The sequence below is a fragment of the Aedes albopictus genome, chromosome 3, assembly GCF_035046485.1.
Source record: "Aedes albopictus strain Foshan chromosome 3, AalbF5, whole genome shotgun sequence".
In the NCBI taxonomy this organism is placed as follows: domain Eukaryota; kingdom Metazoa; phylum Arthropoda; class Insecta; order Diptera; family Culicidae; genus Aedes; species Aedes albopictus.
Genome location: NC_085138.1, coordinates 36,500,403 through 36,519,959, shown reverse-complemented (window position 1 = coordinate 36,519,959; position 19,557 = coordinate 36,500,403). Strand labels below are relative to the sequence as shown.

The 19,557-nt window shown below is 42.4% G+C and overlaps 1 protein-coding gene across 1 annotated transcript in view; it reads right to left on the bottom strand.

The window, feature by feature from the left end:
* The window catches only part of LOC115254570 (uncharacterized), a 47,962-nt gene that overhangs the window by 17,943 nt on the left and 10,462 nt on the right, over positions 1–19,557 (bottom strand). The window lies entirely within an intron of this gene.

Sequence of the window (19,557 nt, the reverse complement as noted above, 5' to 3'; positions counted from 1 at the left end):
ATTACCTGAGCTGGGTTTTTCTCCCAAGCATCCACTTAGCTCCTGCCAAGGGAAAGGGGGGGGGGGGGGGGTGCTCGTTTTCAACTTTCAAATCACTGCACTTTTAGAAAACACGTCTACAGCACACGGACGCCTGAGTTATTTTAAGAGGCCAAATTTAGGCAATGGCCGCTACAAATTACTTTTCTCCCATTCCGTCATTCTACCTTTTCCATTGCCGCTCATTGCTTCAGCCATGTCGAAAGATTGGTAGCAGGCAACAAATTTGCAGCGGTACTTGACCCTTTCACTACTGTGGTACTCTACTGTTATTACACGAGAAACGTGAAGGGTCCGACAAATACAACATTTTAAAAACAAAAATCAACAATTTGTAACCAAACGGTTACAAGCTAGTGTGTGCTTAAGTGTTACACTTTATGCTTATATTGGTGCTCATAACTTTGGAGATAGAATGTTTCCGTCTTCGACAAAGTTTCTCAAAATGGCTTAATCTACAATGTTTTAATAGAGGTCATTCGATTTGGACCACTAATTGAAAAAATATGTTTTCTATCTTGGTGTATTACCCCCTTAACCTAAAAAATGTTACACCTCTAAAAAGTACTTAAAAAACTATGAAACTTCTCCGAAGACACCAAATGGCTATAACCAATAGTTTTGCCGCAAAACCCAATGTCCCACTTTTTTTGAATTCGTCCCACTGTGCGACTGGAGCAGGAATTGAACCCACACTCCGAGGCTTACGATAGCCCTACCCGGATAAAAAAATTACCATTCATTACATGATAAATATTATTAACAAATGACTGGTTTTATTATTCACAATAATGGAACTGACGGAACCTTCGAAGGTTGACAACGATCCTACACTAGAACTCGGTGAAGCCGAACTGGACTTGAGCACTTCTCTTCAGCAAAGAGAGGTAACTAGTTTTAATTATGACAATTTACCGTCAACGTGAATAGCGTATTACCATTAATTTCTTCAGTTACAGAAATCTTAATTTATTGTCAAAATTTTAATCGCATGAAAAGCGCTTCAAAAATGAGCGAAATTCATAAAAATATTTTAAGCTCTTCATTTTTGGTTATTTTAGGAACCGAAACAAGTTGGAATGACAGCGTTAAAAGTGAAGAAATTTTTGGTAGTAACTATAATGTTTTCCGTAGTGATCGCGATTTAAACTTGACACAGAAAAAATCGTTGCTATCTCCTCCAATTTTAATTCCGAAATCATTGTCTACCCAAATTCAGAGAATTCGAACATGTGTGGGTTAAAGCGAATTTTAATGGTGATATTCATATTTTTGCAACACTTTACTTTCCCCCAGATCAAGCTTGTAAATCTACATACTAAGTCTTCTTCCATGCAGCGGAGGAAATCCTATCTAAACTTCCTCCCGAATATAAAGTACACCTTTACGGTGATTTTAATCAGAACAGTGTCGATTTCATTCTAGATTTCGAAAATGAGAGTATCCTTCTACCAGTCATAGGGGAGAATGAAACATTACAATTCATTTTTGAGAAGTTTGCATGCCTAGGTCTTAATCAAATCAATCATGTTAAAAACAGGAGAAATTGTTATCTAGATTTTTTATTGACAAACATTCATGAAGACTTTTGCGTAAATTTGCGTTGCGTTGCGTTGCGTTGCGTGGTAACGGAGTAATTCGTAGATTGCATACTGAAAGTTTTCATGTTAAAACTTCAATACTTCTATTCTAATTGCTTATGGAATGCTATTTGGGAAGGAACAGCTATCCAATCAGAGGTTGAAGTAAAAAAGACATGAGAACTTCCATTGCCGGCCACGCCCATCTTCTCCGTTACGAGGATAGGGAAGGATGTGATGATATGACACCTACTTTACAAGAGGTCAGCGACTCACCGACACTCCCATAGGTGTCATGGAGTTGGGTATTTGGAATGGGGTGATTTGGGAATCACTATAAGCGAGTGATGCGACAAGATTCAGATTGTGTAAGTATATTGTGTAGATGTGTTGGAGTTAGTGAAAGCGTTTTGGTATATTTAAATACCAACGTTGGGAGTGACATAGCTAAGAAATGTTGTCACTCCATGGGCCTTTTGGGTTCCGGGATGGGGCACAGGCATTTACACTGTGTCCTGGCTAACAAGCCTAGGCTTAAGCGCCATTGCTCGCTCTCTGAAACGATAAGAAACTCGTTATGTGGATGGGAAAGGATCGTAGGGAAGGGATAACTATTCATCGAGATGCCAGCGACTCACCGGCGCCCTCGAAAATAGAAAGGATATTGGATTTTGGTACAGGAATGGTCAGGAATTCAGTATGATTTAGTTATGCGTTAAATTTGTATCTTAATATGTTAAAATCGGTCGCTTTAATTGAAACCAAAAGTCGAATTGCGCTGAAAAATTCATCGATTAATTACTCCTAACTAACGAATAAATCGGAGTATGTAGATATAAAAGGAACAATCTCACCCATTTTGAAATTCGTCGTCAACGCTGGGCTGGAATTTTCGGAAAAAAATGCCCTGGAACGCCAGCGAACGACAGCGTCAGCCATCGGATGTTTGCCTACTGCCCAACGGTTTTGGCACTTTTCCTTGTGTAGCCGCATTGTCTTCAAACTTCCGACAAACGCGGAACACCAATCTTCTTTCTCCTGATTCTTCTAATTCATGAAGACTTTTGCGTAAATGAGTCGTTAGTGCCTTTGTGGAAAAACGAGGTTTTTCACACAGCAATCGAGTTTTCTGTGTTTCTGCATAAAAATCACTTTCCCGATGAAAGTGTTTACAAAAATGTTTTCGATTACAGCAGAGCAAATTATTCTAATATCAGACAAAAACTAAATAAAGCAAATTGGCAATCTGTCTTAAAAAATCAACAGAATATTGAAACTGCTGTTGAAGTTTTTTATAAGTTGTTACGGGAAATTATTCAGGAGAAAATCCCGGTTATTAGGAAGCGTAGAAGTTTCGATTCGAAGAATCCTATTTGGTTCAATAGGGAAATCATTTTAATCTTAAAAATCGTAAGCAAAAAGCACATAAAGCTTACAGAATTAATGAAAATCATGCCAATTTGATGAAATATTTGGATATATGTGATCAACTTAATGTTGCTATTTCTACAGCCTTTACTGAGTACAATCTAAAAACAGAAAATGAAATCAAATCATGTCTTAAGAACTTCTTCAATTACGTCAAGACTAAACTAAAATCATGTAGCTTTCCATCAAAAATGACATTAGATGAAAAAGAAGGAAATAATTCAGAAGAAATTTGCAATCTTTTTGCAGCTTTTTTCCAAGAAACGTATTCAAATTTTTCAGACAATGATCGTGATTTCGCGTATTTTTCACATTTTTCTGAATTTTCGAGAGATGTTGGTGTTAGCCATATTAATGTTCAAGACATTTTGCTAGGTCTTAAGGATTTAGACGGCAATAAAGGGCCAGGACCAGATGGAATTCCACCAGTATTTATGAAAAATTTAGCAATCGAGCTCACAACTCCTTTATTTTGGTTATTTAATATGTCACTCGATTCTGGTGTTTTTCCCAGGGAATGGAAAAAATCCTTCCTAATACCAATTTACATATAAGTCAGGCGAAAAATCTGATGTCTGCAACTATCGTGGCATTGCAATTATTTCATGTATTCCAAAACTTTTCGAGTCAATCATTAATAAAACTATGTTTGGCCAAATAAAAAATCGGATAACAAATGCTCAACACGGCTTTTTTAATTTGTAAATTACTCATTGAATGTAATGGATAACGGCAATCATGTTGAGGCACTCTACACTGACTTTAGTAAAGCTTTCGATAAACTTGACATTCCTATGTTGATTCACAAGCTTGAAAAAATGGGAATTGAAATAAGTCTTCTTACCTGGATTAAGTCATATTTAACTGATCGTCAGCAAATAGTAAAATTCAAAGATCAAAAATCTAATCCAATTCAGGTTACTTCGGGAGTACCCCAAGGCTCACATTTAGGTCCTCTTCTTTTTATTTCATATGTTAATGACATTTCTTTTGTTTAAAATAAATTGAGGATTCTTATATACGCGGATGATATGAAGCTATTCTTGGAGATCAATAATGACGATGTCTACATAGTTTTCCAGAATGAAATAAAAGTTTTTCATACCAAGTTATCCAGTAGTATTAGGAAGCGAATATGTTACACGTTGTGAGAAAATAAAAGATCTAGGGATTGTTTTAGACTCCAAACTGACATTTGTGGATCATTATAATCACAGAGAACAGACGTCTATCTTCGCTTTCTGCCTTGTGTAAAACTTTGTAACTGTCATATCAGTGTATGTGGTTATGCTTCCGTTGCGCGGCGCTAGCGTCCCATCACTTACATTGTTGTGTTGTCAAATTTATTTCCAGTGCTCGCCGTTTTTGGCCGTTTGGCGCTCGTGTCGCTTTGTGGGCTAGTGTATTTTAACGATGAACACTGCCATCGTGGGGTGAAATCGACTTTATAAGTGGGGCAGTCTCCGTTGGTGGCGTTGAAGTACACTTAAATCCTTTACACACGATTTCAACGTATTTTTGTTCGAGCTTAAATGTCTGTTCTCTGTGTTATAATGCAATTACTCATAGAGCAGGCAACATGCTTAATTTTATAAAACGTTTTAGCTATCATTTTCAAGATCCTTATACACTCAAAACACTTTATATTTCTTATGTACGTTCAATTTTAGAATACTGTTGTGTTGTTTGGTCGCCTTATACTAAAAAATATGAAGAACGCATACAGTCAACTCAACGTCAGTTTTTACTATATGCATTACGTAACTTAGGTTGGTCTGTAATGCCTCTGCCATCGTATGAATCACGTTGCTTGTTAATTAATCCACAGAGAACAGACATTTAAGCTCGAACAAAAATACGTTGAAATCGTGTGTAAAGGATTTAAGTGTACTTCAACGCCACCAACGGAGACTGCCCCACTTATAAAGTCGATTTCACCCCACGATGGCAGTGTTCATCGTTAAAATACACTAGCCCACAAAGCGACACGAGCGCCAAACGGCCAAAAACGACGAGCACTGGAAATAAATTTGACAACACAACAATGTAAGTGATGGGACGCTAGCGCCGCGCAACGGAAGCATAACCACATACACTGATATGACAGTTACAAAGTTTTACACAAGGCAGAAAGCGAAGATAGACGTCTGTTCTCTGTGTTAAATGGAAAACGCGCGAAAAGAAAAAAAAGTTAGCGATCCAAAAAAACACATCCAATACACCCCCGACATTACGAAACTCAGCTCGAATGATTCTTCTGTTCGTATGATTTTCAGAGTTGCAGTATCCTCAGTCACAGAGAACAGACGTCCAAGCTCATGTAGTGCTATTGTGTAAAGCATTGCAACGGTTGTTTTGAAATAACTGGGAATGTGGCCATTACGCGGCGCTTTCAAATTTCGAATCGGGGTACAAATTTGCCGTTGTTTTACCTTTTGGCGCAAGTGTCACCAAGTGTGCACCCTAGCACAGAGAACAGACGAACATGCTCGAACAAAATTGCTTGAAAATCTTGTGTAAAGAAAAAAACAAGCTCAGTAGCGACATCGACGGTGACTTTCCCACTCAAAAACTTGTTTCGACACCATGATGGCGTTTTCTAAAGAAATATTTCACTAGCGCACCTTTAAATTTTCCTACCCAGATTCTGAGCTGTATTTGCTCAAATAACAAGATGTTTATGATTATTTCATTAATCCAGCTACAAAATTTGAGCAACCCATTGATAATTTGTTTCAATATTTTCAATTAGAAACAAGTTGAACAATAATTTAATTTTTGTTTTCCAAGTTAAACCACAACATTCTCTTGGTGGAACTATACTAGGGTGCACACTTGGTGACACTAGCGCCAAAAGGTAAAACAACGGCAAATTTGTACCCCGATTCGAAATTTGACAGCGCCACGTAATGGCCACATTCCCAGTTATTTCAAAACAACCGTTGCAATGCTTTACACAATAGCACTACATGAGCTTGGACGTCTGTTCTCTGTGACCCTAGTATAGTTCCACCAAGAGAATGTGGTGGTTTTACTTGGAAAACAAAAATTGAATTATTGTTCAACTTGTTTCTAATTGAAAATAATGAAACTAATTATCAATGGTGTTCGTTTGTACAATTAATCACTGGTTCAGGAATCGTCGGATAATCGCGCTTAAAAGAATTGAACTCGCGGAGTAACTTTGACGGAGATAGTTAGTTTTATTGGTGCTTAAATTTGTTCACAATAGTTCACTATGCAAACACTCGATTTGATGTATCGAAAAATGGACTGTATCACTTGGTGGTTTATTTCTGACTAACTATGTACACTGTGACAGAGTGGCTGCTGACCGCGTGCGATGTTTTCTGGACATCGGTTTTCTACCTGCGGTCGGCTCTATCGACGATCGTGAGGCGATCGATACGACCTAGAAATGTGCAACAGACTGATAATTTGTGTTTGATAGAACGGTACAACTATAACTGCTATCAATATTGCTCGGACACTAGCTACCTAATTGACTTTGTCGTGTTGGTCAGTCGATTAGAATTTGTACAGTAGTGATCAAAATTTTACAATCGATATTTGGCGCAAACATACCGGCCGCCTTGAAATGACCAAATTTCAAAACAAAACTCTTAACTAACTTAATGTCTAGTGCTATAGGATAAGCATATGGGTTACTATCTACACTTTCAATCACTACAGCAACGTCGAACGGGACCGATAATCTGCTTGCGGTGTCTTGGGTTGATGGGATTCACTGATGCTGATGAAGTTCACTCTCGTCTCGTCACCTCGTCCTTCCTTTACGCACGAATTCGCTCACACGGCCTGTGTAGCATCGTCCATTTGTAAGGCTTGTCCACGAGTTCCTCCAGTACTCGTCTTCGGTGGGAACCCAGTCGACCTCGGTTGAGGGATTCTTCAATGAAGTGCTATGAATGAGATGAGAGGCGATTTTTTAACTGGAAAAATGAAAATGATAACGACTTCCCTGGTTTGCGGAGGCCGTCCGCCTCCGCAGACGCCGAAGCGTCACCGACGATTCCGTTGACTTTTCTTCTGGCATCGCTGCATCTCCAGGGTTGAGGGTGTGTCGAAGGAATTCCTGCTAGCAGCCATCCCAGGTTCGCTTAGAACAGTGCGAATTGTCGGTTGAAGCTGCTTGCACCAAACGATGGACTTCGGTACGGTACCCTGCTGATCAAACGGAAGGGTGTTTGATTGCACGAAAAGATGAACAACATGCAAGACACGTAACTTTGTGTGGGGATTCCTAAACCCCCACAGAATACTTGACGCAACAACTTCATAGAATGACATGAACAGGAACTGAGTTGAGATTGAACCGAGGGGCATCTGGGTTACGTGGACATCATTGGAGGTTGGCAAACGGAGCTTCACGAAATCGGATGGGCGGCTCCGGCCGCCGTCGACGAACTTGGCTATGGAGGACAAACATTCTCTGAGCTTTTTGACTATAATTTGAAAAACAAAGACTTAACTGGGACGCGGAGACCCGAAGGCCTCCGCAGCGCCGGAGGGCGCTCGATGGAGAAGGAATCAATCCTCCTCGAGAGTTGGTGTTGACGTTGCTTCGTTGTCCTGTATTGGCAGGACACACACTTTAGAGATCGCTCGAAGAAAGTCTCCATCCTTCGTGCGAACTTTGACGACACGGATGTTGCCGTCCTTCCCTGGGTGAATCTCAGTGACCCGACCCAGTCGCCATTTGAGAGGTGGTACGTTGTCCTCGGATAGCAGTACCATAGTGCCGACGAAAAGATTGTTCCGTTGCCTGGTCCACTTTGTACGGGTGTGCAGGTTCGACAAGTACTGAGTAGACCAACGATTCCAAATTCGTTGGAGGAAATACTGCACACGCTGCCACTTTGAAAGTCTCGATTCATTTAGGTCTTGCAATGACGGTTCTGGTATCGCTGTGAGAGGCCTTCCCACAAGAAAATGACCGGGAGTAAGGAACTCCAAGTCATCCGCATCGTTAGAGAGCGGAGTGAGAGGCCTTGAGTTGAGGCACGCTTCAATTTGTACCACTAGAGTGGCCATTTCATCCGATACGAGAACTGTGTTGCCTAGGGTACGCTTAAGATGTTCCTTCATCGACTTTACGGCAGCCTCCCACAGGCCACCAAAGTTGGGTGACTTCGCCGGGATGAATTTGAAGTTGATGTTCTCCCAGGAAGTTTCCTCGGACACCCCCTTCACGAATTCTTGGTTGTTGAATAGTTTGCGAAGCTCATCCAACTCACGCCGAGCTCCGACGAAGTTCGTGGCGTTATCGCACATGAGTATTTCAGGCCGACCTCGGCGAGAGACGAACCTTCTCAGTGCGGCGACAAAAGCTTGAGTTGTGAGGTCTCCAACGACCTCCAAATGGACAGCTTTTACAGCAAGGCATACAAACACAGCGACGAAGCACTTAATAGGACCACCCTTGCGATATGGATATTGAATGTAGAACGGACCGCAGTAGTCCACCCCAGTGCGCAGAAAAGGTGGAGCCGGAGTGACACGTTCTGCTGGTAAGTCCGCCATGAGTTGTTCGTGAGCCGTCGGTCGTGCCCGAAAGCATTTGATGCAACGATGTATGACCTTGCGGGCCAGATTACGTGCTGATAATGGCCAGTACTTCTCTCGCATGCTGGCGATTAGTAGTTGTTGTCCAGCGTGCAGGTTCTTCAGGTGGTAGTGAGCGGCGATAAGAAGCGATAATGGATGGTGATTATCAAGAATGACGGGATGCTTCCGTCCGACCGAAATGTTGGCGTTCCGCAGCCGGCCGCCGACCAGGATGATTCCGTTCACTAGGTGTGGAGCTAGTTTTCTTAATCGCGATGTGGGTTTCACTTCACCAGTTTTGCGTAGCGCTACTAGATCTTCTGGGAAGGTTTCTTGTTGCGCTATGATTAGTAGTTGACGCATTGTCTCTGACCGTTCTTCATGCGTCAGAAGTCCTAATCTTCGATCATCAGGACTTCGGCAATTATGAGCGAATCTTCGAACGAGAGAGAGGATTCGAACTAAATCCTGAAGTGACGAGCGTAGACCGAAGATCGGGTTGGGTTCGACAACTTGAGCTGGGACCGTCACTGTTGTTCTTTCTTCGAGTAGTGAAGAATCCAAATCCTCCAGGTTGATTGTAGCGGTTTTCGGCCATGAAGAGTTGTCCAAGCACAGCCATGGTGGTCCTTGCCACCACAGTTCGTAGTCCTTCAGTTGATCTGGAGTCATTCCTCTAGACAAAACGTCCGCTGGGTTTTCCAGCCCAGCGATATGGTTCCAGATGCCTCCACGGGTGATGTGCTGTATCTCGGACACTCTGTTGGCAACGAACATGTTCCAGCGTGACGGAGCAGCAGCGATCCAGCACTTAACGATCATAGAGTCTGTCCAAAAGTACGGTTGTGCCGTAATCTTGAGGCTTTGGATGACCTTCTCAAACAAATGCGCACCGGTGAGTGCTGACGACAACTCTAGGCGAGGAATAGATGTTTGTTTCCGCTTCCTCTCCAGATCTTCGAGCGGAGCCACTCGAGACTTTGCTGTAAGTAGTGCTGATGTGACCGTACCGTCGAACGAAGTGCACCGCAGATAGATGCAGGCACCATACGCTTTCATGGACGCATCACAGAACATATGGAGTTCAGCAGATATTGTGTCACTTCCAAAAGCAACCCAACGAGGAACTTGAAGATGAATCAGGTTCTGCAAACTTTCTCTGAATTCTCTCCACCAGGATTGAAACTCGTCTGGCAAAGTATCGTTCCAGGAACACTTTGTTCTCCAAAGATCCTGGAGAAATATCTTGGCTGGAACTAAACTAGGTCCAACCAGGCCTAGTGGGTCGAAGAGCTTCGCGAAATCAGACAGGATGATCCTCTTAGTGATCTCAATAGCGGGGTTCCACTGAGGCACAGTGAACCGAAAAATGTCCGATCGGGGTTCCCATTTGATTCCAAGGGTCTTAACGGTGGGGTTTGAGAGTTCGAGGTCCAAAGACGAGCGATCGTCCCGCAGATAGGGTGGAATTTGATCCAAAAGTTCCCGAGAATTTGAACTCCATTTTCTCAAAGTGAGTCCAGCTGTGCCCAGAACGTGAATCAGGTCCTTAGACAGCTGAATCGCCTCTTCAACGCTGTCGACGCTCTTCAGCATATCGTCCACGTAGAACTCGTAGATTATCGTGTTTGCGGCGACAGGAAACTTAACCCTTTCATCTTCTGCCAGCTTTCTCAGGCAGCGTGTTGCCAAGTACGGCGCCGAAGACGTCCCATACGTGACGGTCGTCAGTACGAAGAATCGAATCGGCTTGGTTGAGTCTTCTCGCCACAAAATGCATTGAAGCGAGTGGTCCATAGGGTGCATCTTAATCATCCTGTACATCTTCTCGATGTCAGCCGTCATTGCGAATTTTCGAAGACGAAAGCGTAGTGTAATCGAAGTGAGGTCCTCCTGGACTACAGGACCCACCATCAGAGCTTCGTTTAGCGAAACTCCAGATGTACTTGCACACGAGGCATCAAATACGACGCGCAGTTTGGTGGTCGTGCTGTCGGGCTTAAGTACCGCATGGTGCGGCAAGAAGTACGTGACTGGAAAAGTGATCAACTCTCGTGGTGAAGTCTCTCGCATGTGTTGCATGCGAAGATACTCGTCGATAAACTCGATGTACATCTTCTTCACGGTAGGATCAGTATCCAATCTTCGCTCCAGTGCCATGAAGCGACGAGTGGCAATAGCTTGAGTGTCCCCTAGGCGATCAATCAAGAACTGCTTCTTCGGTAGTTGGACGACGAATCGGCCACTAGAATCCCTCTTCGTCGTGTTCTCGAAATGTGTTTCACACGCTGACTCCTCCAATGACAGCGTGCTGGTAGTGCGACACGATTCCAGCTCAAAGAAACGTGCCAATCCTTCTTCAATTTTCTCGGTTGCGCATGCTGATACCGCGGGTAAAGATGCAGACTCGTCCGGAATGCCTCCGGAAACAATCCAGCCCAGCAGGGTGTTCTGCAGAATTGGACCGGAATCTTCTAGTTTGATTTGACGCTCGGCGATCATCAGCTCCAGGTACACTTCAGCTCCAATTATCAGGTCAACTTTTTCGGATTCGTTGAATGTCGGATCAGCCAACACTAGCTCCTTCGGCACGTTCCAGGATCGAATATCGATGCTTCGCGTTGGAAGATCGACTGTTACTTGCGGCAGCACGTGGAATTTGAGATTCGTCACGTACTTAGTGACAAGCGAATGAACCTCAGCGAACACTGCTTGAGTGGAAGCAGTTCGCGACCCACCAATTCCAGCAATCGGTAAGTGTTCACGAATTCGCTTGAACTTAAGCTTTTGCGAAATGGCTTCAGACATGTAGCATCGCTGGGACCCAGAGTCCAGCAATGCATGAGCGAGCAAAGAATTACCGAACTGATCGTAAAGATTTACGACAGCGGTAGAGAGCAAAACAGTGTGTGAAACGTGTCGTGTTGTTGCAAGAGGTGCAGTGTGGTAACTTGTACAGTCATGACTCGCTGGTTGGGGGCTTAATAGTTGGGTGGCTTTTTAGTTGGGGCCCCGTTAGTTGGGCTGTCAGCCAACTAAAAAGTACCTGGATGTCATAATTCAATGTCAAACTGAAAATGACAACCAATCTATAATTCCGAGGGGCGAGCTAATGAGTTTTTGGTTTTTTAAACTTTACTGATAATCGAGAAGAATTTCTATTTCATATTTCTTAAAAAAAAAAGAATATGTACAATTACTTCGAAACAAATGCAAAACATCGGCAATCCTTATTTTGTCGATCATTGAAAGTGTTTTGTGCTTGCTTTTGGTCCGGGTGGATTCATAAACATCTATATTTTCACTTCACCGACTGAAAATGGGTGAAAATAATTATTTCTCGCATTGGTCATATATGTATCTTGCAAAACGTATCAGTTTTGCTCTAAATGTAAAACAAATTGAAAAAAATTCCTTTTTGCTTCCAACCTAAACATGATTAAAAAAAACAATGCGTACGCCCCTTGTGCTGCTGTCACTTCACCCAACTAGCGAATCGAATTCGTTGGTTGGGTGGAGGTTGTGGCTCAACGAGCGGGTTCCGACTGAACTGGGGCAGTCTGTGGCGGAAATGTGTGATTGAGCATTACTTGCATTTGTGGGAGTTTGTGGATCTGTGCGTCCACCTTGTGTAGGCTGAGTGTGTGTTGAGTGACCGTTTGGTATTGGCTTAGCTTGTGGTGGTTGCGTGTTCTGTCCTTGTGGCTTCTTCATCGGTGGATTCCCATTTGACTGTCCAGATTTGTTAGACGGATTCGCGGTGGTCGATGAGTTCGCGTGAAGCAACGAGTGGTGACGTTGACCACAGTGGAAGCACGATCCTCTGGTGCAGAATCGCGCGATGTGTCCTGATGACAGGCAATTCAAACAAAGCGAATGTTTCTTCACGGCATCGACCCTCTCCGAAATCCGCAGATTCGAAAATTTGGTACACTTAAAGGCGGAATGTGCTGACTCTCCGCAGAATGGACAGGAACTTGACGGTTGTACTCCAGTATGGCTTATCGATGGACGAACAGGCTTCCTTACTTCAGGTTGGAACTGTTTTCCAGGGGTGATGGACTGCAACACCGAACAGTGACTCTTCAGGAACTTGACCAAGTCTTTGTACACTGGAACTTCCTTGGAGTTGTAATGCGATTCCCATTGTCTTAATGTTGTAGGATGCAGACGCTTGCAGAGCATGTACTGCAGTAGCGTACTCCAACCATCTGTGTCTTCACCGATCTTGGTGAGCATCTGGAGGTTCTTTTCAAACCCATTGACGAGCTTGCTCAACGTCTCGAAACTTTCTTGGCGAAGTGGTTCGAGAGCGAACAAAGAATCTAGGTGCGTCATCACCAAAAGCTTCTTGTTCTCGAAGACGTTCTCTAATGCTTCCCACGCAATAGCGTAATTGGCGGAGGAAATATCAATTGATGCAATCTCTTGGAGTGCATCTCCGGTGAGAGATGTGCGTAGATATGTGAACTTGTCCATGTCGGACAGGCTAGTATCGTTGTGGATCAGGTTCTTGTAGGTATCACGGAACGTTACCCAATCCGAAATCTTCCCGCTGAAGGTTGGAAGCTTCAACTCGGGAAGTTTAACTTTAGATTGCGGTACAGCTGGAGCAGCTGCCATCCGCTGACGTTGCGACTCTTGGCTCGAGCCTGCTTGGAGTTGCTCAAACATGAGCTGCTTCAAATGGAAAACTTCGTTCTCGAATTCCTTCAAGATTTTCGCATTTTCACGATCACGCTGCTTTTTGATCTTGATGTGACGTTGCAGCTTGGCTTCTTCCGTCTCCTCTGTGTCGGTCGAAATCTCATCTTCAGCTGCATCGTCGGTTAGCAACTCGATTTTCATTCGCACATTGAAGAACTTGTCACAGATTTCATCCAATTTGGCAATGCGTAGGTCCAGTGCACGACGATCCACACGATCACGGTTGGCATGTACAAATTCCTTCAGGTTCTCCAGGGAATTCAGCAATGCACGCTCCTGCTTGCACAGCAGCCGCAAATCATCATTCGCTGGCATAATGAATCACAAATAGGTCACTTTGACACTTAAGCACTTCACTCGATCGCGGAACTCAAATCGACCACGCGGTTTGACTAGACAATGGAGCTATTGATTGGGAATAGGACAAAGCAAACCAACCTACAAAGCGAAAAAAGCCAACAGAGATGGTGGAAAGGTCAGGGCTCAACTCAGCAAAAATGATTTGGATGACACAATTAGATCATGCAAGCAATTAAATTGAATCTTTATTGATGTAACTTCGATTCACTTTAGCTCAAGTCACTTTCCATCGGCGGCGATCTCACATGCATCAAAGATTCGCGCCACAGACAAACCTGTTTAGCCCTCAGTACTTATCCTGATTTTGCTCCACAGATCCGTCCGGTTCCACTAGAAATTCCGATGGCAGCTTCAGATCCGTCAGGTCACTTCGCAGGAACAACTGGAACAGCAGAATGATGGCAGGAACACACTTAAAGATGAGGACGCCCGTGTCCTATTGTTCTCCCTCGTGGAGAATACTCAGCGACCACGTGGCTTCTCACAAACGGTGCCAAAATTCACTTCACTTTCGCGTTTCCCGACGATCCGGCTCGATTCGGACCAAAGATGTTCGTTTGTACAATTAATCACTGGTTCAGGAATCGTCGGATAATCGCGCTTAAAAGAATTGAACTCGCGGAGTAACTTTGACGGAGATAGTTAGTTTTATTGGTGCTTAAATTTGTTCACAATAGTTCACTATGCAAACACTCGATTTGATGTATCGAAAAATGGACTGTATCACTTGGTGGTTTATTTCTGACTAACTATGTACACTGTGACAGAGTGGCTGCTGACCGCGTGCGATGTTTTCTGGACATCGGTTTTCTACCTGCGGTCGGCTCTATCGACGATCGTGAGGCGATCGATACGACCTAGAAATGTGCAACAGACTGATAATTTGTGTTTGATAGAACGGTACAACTATAACTGCTATCAATATTGCTCGGACACTAGCTACCTAATTGACTTTGTCGTGTTGGTCAGTCGATTAGAATTTGTACAGTAGTGATCAAAATTTTACAATCGATATTTGGCGCAAACAAATGGGTTGCTCAAATTTTGTAGCTGGATCAATGAAATAATCATAAACATCTTGTTATTTGAGCAAATACAGCTCAGAATCTGGGTAGGAGAATTTAAAGGTGCGCTAGTGAAATAATTCTTTAGAAAACGCCATCATGGTGTCGAAACAAGTTTTTGAGTGGGAAAGTCACCGTCGATGTCGCTACTGAGCTTGTTTTTTCTTTACACAAGATTTTCAAGCAATTTTGATCGAGCATGTTTGTCTGTTCTCTGTTCCTCAGTGTAGCCACAGACAAACAGACGTAACACCTTGAACGATTTTCATGGAAATTCATCGGCCAGTTCACACTACCATCACAGAGAACAGACGAACATGCTCGAACAAAATTTTCTAAAAATGTTGTGTAAAGAAAAAAACAAGCACAGTAGTGACATCGACGGTGACTTTCCCACCTAAAAACTTGTTTCGACGCCATGATGGCGCTAACCCATGAATTATTTCACAAGCGCACTTTTGAATTTTCCTACTCAGAGAATGAGTTGTATTTGCTCGAATAACAATAAGCGTATTGCACGCTAAGAAAATGTTACTCTAAAATGAGTAAGATTCACACAAAACTGAGCTAAACTGGAACAGCTCAAAAAATGAGTAAATTGCATTTCCATCGATAGCGCTGGCCCAAGTGCAAAAGTCCAACCAATTTAAGCCGTATAATATTCTTCACATCAGCAAGAATATTATACAGCTTAAACTGATAAGATTTTCGCACTTGAGCCAGCGCAAGCGCTGGAAAAAAAATTTACTCAATTTTGAGTTGTCCCACTTTAGCTCAGTTTTGTGTGAATTTTCTGACCGTGTGTAATTTCACTAATTTAACAACAAAATTGGAGCAACCCATTGACAAATAGTTTCAACGTTTTGAATTAAAAATGAGTAGAGCAACAATATAATAATTGTTTTCCAAGGAAAACCAACACATTCTCTCTGTGGAACTATACTAGGGTGCATACCTGGTGACACTAGCGCCAAAAGATAAAAACGGCAAATTTGTACCACGATTCCAAATGTGGCAGCGCCGCGTAATGGCCACATTGCCAGTTATTTCAAAACAACCGTTGCAATGTTTTACACAACTGCTCTTGATGAGCTTAGACGTCTGTTCTCATTGCTACCATCACCTGGTGGAAAAGTTGCACGAATCACTGTGTTGTGCAATATCGTCAATAGAAGGCGCTACTGTAAAACGTCAAACGCATAGAAAAACGATGCGCGCGCCTCTGATTGTGAAAGCCACAACTATGAAAATTTAAAATGATCGTTAAAAGCGTGGTCGATGGAAATTTCGCAAGTGTTACGTCTGTTTGTCTGTGGTGTAGCGTTACATCCGCGAAAGAAACCAGTTTGATTATCACACCAAAACTGCAGGTAATAAGTTACGTAAAAATCTCTAAGATATATAAATCACCAGCAAATCAATTACCAGGTAAAACACAAGTTTTCTTCGATGTTTGATATTTGTTACTTTATGTGCTGATACATTTCTGCATGTTGATTGTATAATTTGTCCATATGATCACATCAAACACATGCAATTTGACTGCTGAGACTGAATGAATGTTAATTTTATACTAATATGTCCGAATTCCATCGTAAAGTTTCCTCAATTTTTTTCTATTTCCCGTCAGCATGAAAATTTTCTTTTCTTCGAAGAAACTATGCGCCGAAATTTGCCCACTGGTCTCATGTTTTTCAATAGCCCTAAGGTCACAATAATTATAGATTCCCGAGACAAACAACCACATAACTCAAGTAGGAATGTTCTGGAATAGGACAACATCACTGAATTAATTAATGTTAAAACATTTGTGACATTTTGCGAGCAAATTCGTGCCTCAGAAGAATTATCTTCCTTTTCCTTCTCATGTCGGCAAATATGGGCGTGGCTAGCAATGACTTCTTTCTAAGAATAACCTTCAATTGGATGTTGTTGTTTTTTAACAGTTATTGTAATTGGAACAATAATTCAAAATAAAGTAAATTATGGTAGCTTTCAGTTGAAATCTAACAATTACTCCATTATTACTGGACTGGAGGTTTTAATCGAATGAAAATGCTGAATTTCTTAAAGAGATTTGAAAACGGTTTTAGATAAAAGCTCTGGCATATGTTACAACTAGAATTGAAGATATTCATATATGCACTCCTGAACAATGTAGCCCAACATGTTTTGGAGGAACTTGTAACCGTTCGGTTCCCAGTTTACACTTGCTGGCTCCACCGCAAGTCCTTTTTCCATCCCCCTCCCGATTACAACCCTGAAAGTAAAAATTCAAACAAACAGATGGCACTCACTTGTTGATGACTGGCAAGTGAGTGAGCCTGTTTCATTTTCCCCTTGTTTCGGACATGTACGTCAAACGAAAGTCGAACAGTTTGAGCGTGGGTAAATAGTACTCACTGATTTCAAAGGAAATCTGACTCATAGATGTCGCTAGAAGAAAACGGAGTTTAGGGTGTGGAAACACTAACAAATAGTACCGATGTGTCAAAAATAGTAAAAAAAAATAAAAAGATTGGTAAAAGAGGAATTTCTCTATAAAATCCCCCCATCTTGGCGGAGGAAATTCTCTTGTGAAGCTGATTCTCGAAAAGAATAGCAGTGCGCGCGTGACTCAAGCAAATTATTCGAGGTGTGAAAAGTTAACCTCGAGTGGTGAAAATTTGTCTAATTTTAGTTTGTTTTTCTTTAAATTTTAGAATCTAGGTGGCATTTGTTAGTAAATTGTTGAAATCAATTGTTTTGTTAGTACCTACAAACAATTCGTATATTTGAGGTTAGTTGTGTAAAAATGTTGTCAATGTGTATATCTAAATCTAAAATGTATTAAAATTATCACAGAAAAAGTATCATGCAAGTTACATGCCACAAACCACAAGTAAAACAACAGATTAAAAAGTGATAAAACAAGAAAAAGGTAATTATGACTAGATAAAAAAGTGATAGTGTTAGAGGTTAGGTTTGGGACGTCACGGGTACTAATCCAAGGTGATTAGGTCCATATTGGGCCTTTTTCTTTCCGTTTCGTTTATATGAGCTTCTAAGCAGTGCCGAAACCGGGCTCGTTAAGCTACTCGAGTGGACAGCGATGAAGTTCGACGGTACCTAGTCCAGAAAGTCCGATCTCCAAGCCACCACTGGATCGAATACCCCGGCATTATCAACCGTTCGCCATTGTTGCCACCAACGACGTCCAAGCCCATCCGCCATCTTTGCTCAACAACCAAGCATCGAGGTCCGTTGTCCTGAAGCGGTAGAACCATTGATGTCCCTACGGTCTACAGCCGACAAGCAACCATAGCTCGCAATCACCAACCAACAAACCACCCCCCCCCCCCCCTCCTCGGCTCGACAATCTGCTGGAAGCCGATGAAGGGGAATGCACCACCAGCGTTCGGCTATCGCCGGTTCCAAAGCACCGTCAGCGCTCGGCTACAGTCGGCCTCAAAGCAGCGTCAGCATACGGCTACCGCCGGTCGCAAAACTCCGCCAGCGTTCGGCTGCCGCCGGTTCCAACGCCAGAAACACCTCTACAACCAACTCGCTACCACCAAGAATCCGGATTCGCACCCCTGCATGCTGATACAGATAAGTACCCTATTAAGTGACGATCCCGTAATAAACCATTGTAAATAGAATAGCTTCCATGGTAGCACTATATTTAGAGTGAGCAATCCTGGAATTACCGAATTTTAACCACTTTTGCCTTGTTCGTATTATCGGGGTTCGAAAAGGAACCGTCCAAGCCTCGCTTTTCGAGTGATTAGTTTCGGTTCAGCGTGTAAATCCTCTTCGTTAAGTTTGGACACTCTCACTCCGACAATAGTTCATCTATGGCACAGTTTTCATTCTTTTTCGTTCCTGTTCCGATTTGAGTACCATTCATGCCCGTATATGTATGGGGAAAGAAAGTCATTCAACGACCCTGTAGATACCCACCCCGAGCTAGCGAGTTACAAACTTCTGGAATTGAATGAATCCTTAAATTCCTGGTGAAACTTATGGAATTTTGGCAAAAACAGTTTGATCGATGAGCTCAGAAATGAACAAAAGATTCTTGAAGAAATGTTTTAAGGAACGCTTTGAACAAACTTCTGGATTTATTTCAAATACATAATACTCTTGAAATAATTACACCATTTTTTTTTTATTATCACGTGGAAAGAGATTTTTTTCAGAAACTCTCAAATGAGCTCCATCATAAACTCTTTCGGATTTCAGCGAAAAGCTGCTGAACAAATGACGTCATAACTACCTCCAGTAATTTCATCTCGCATTTGTAACAGAAATTGTTCTGCCAACTCTAAAATAACTTAACTTGCGATTAACTCGAGATAAACTAATTCAAGGGAACACAATGCACTGTGTGTTATCGTATTTTGATCCAATAAACTTATTTCACACATTTAATCATAACCAGTTTTTGAATTCGTGGATAAAGGGTGATATAATTAAACTGAAATATTAAATGAACGAATATTGCAGTACCACTATTAAAACGTATAGTAATGCGGAAATACAAAAACTGCAAAACGGTGAGTCGATAAGGAGAGCGTCCAATATAGCTCTGGTCCTCACAAGTTCCTACCTCATGCTTCCACGGGTCAAGAGATGACAAAGACCGCCAGCTAAGAGTTGTGTGCTTAGCTGGTAGTGCAGCCTGGGCACTGTTGTCCTTCTGACTTCAGCTAGATTGAGGAGGTACGATCCGAGTGTCTGTTCACCAAAGAGGTGCGGCTCAAACAGCGTCTGTTCTGGCATCCAGCGGCTGAGTAAGAAACGCTGCACCACGCCCAGCTAGATCCAAG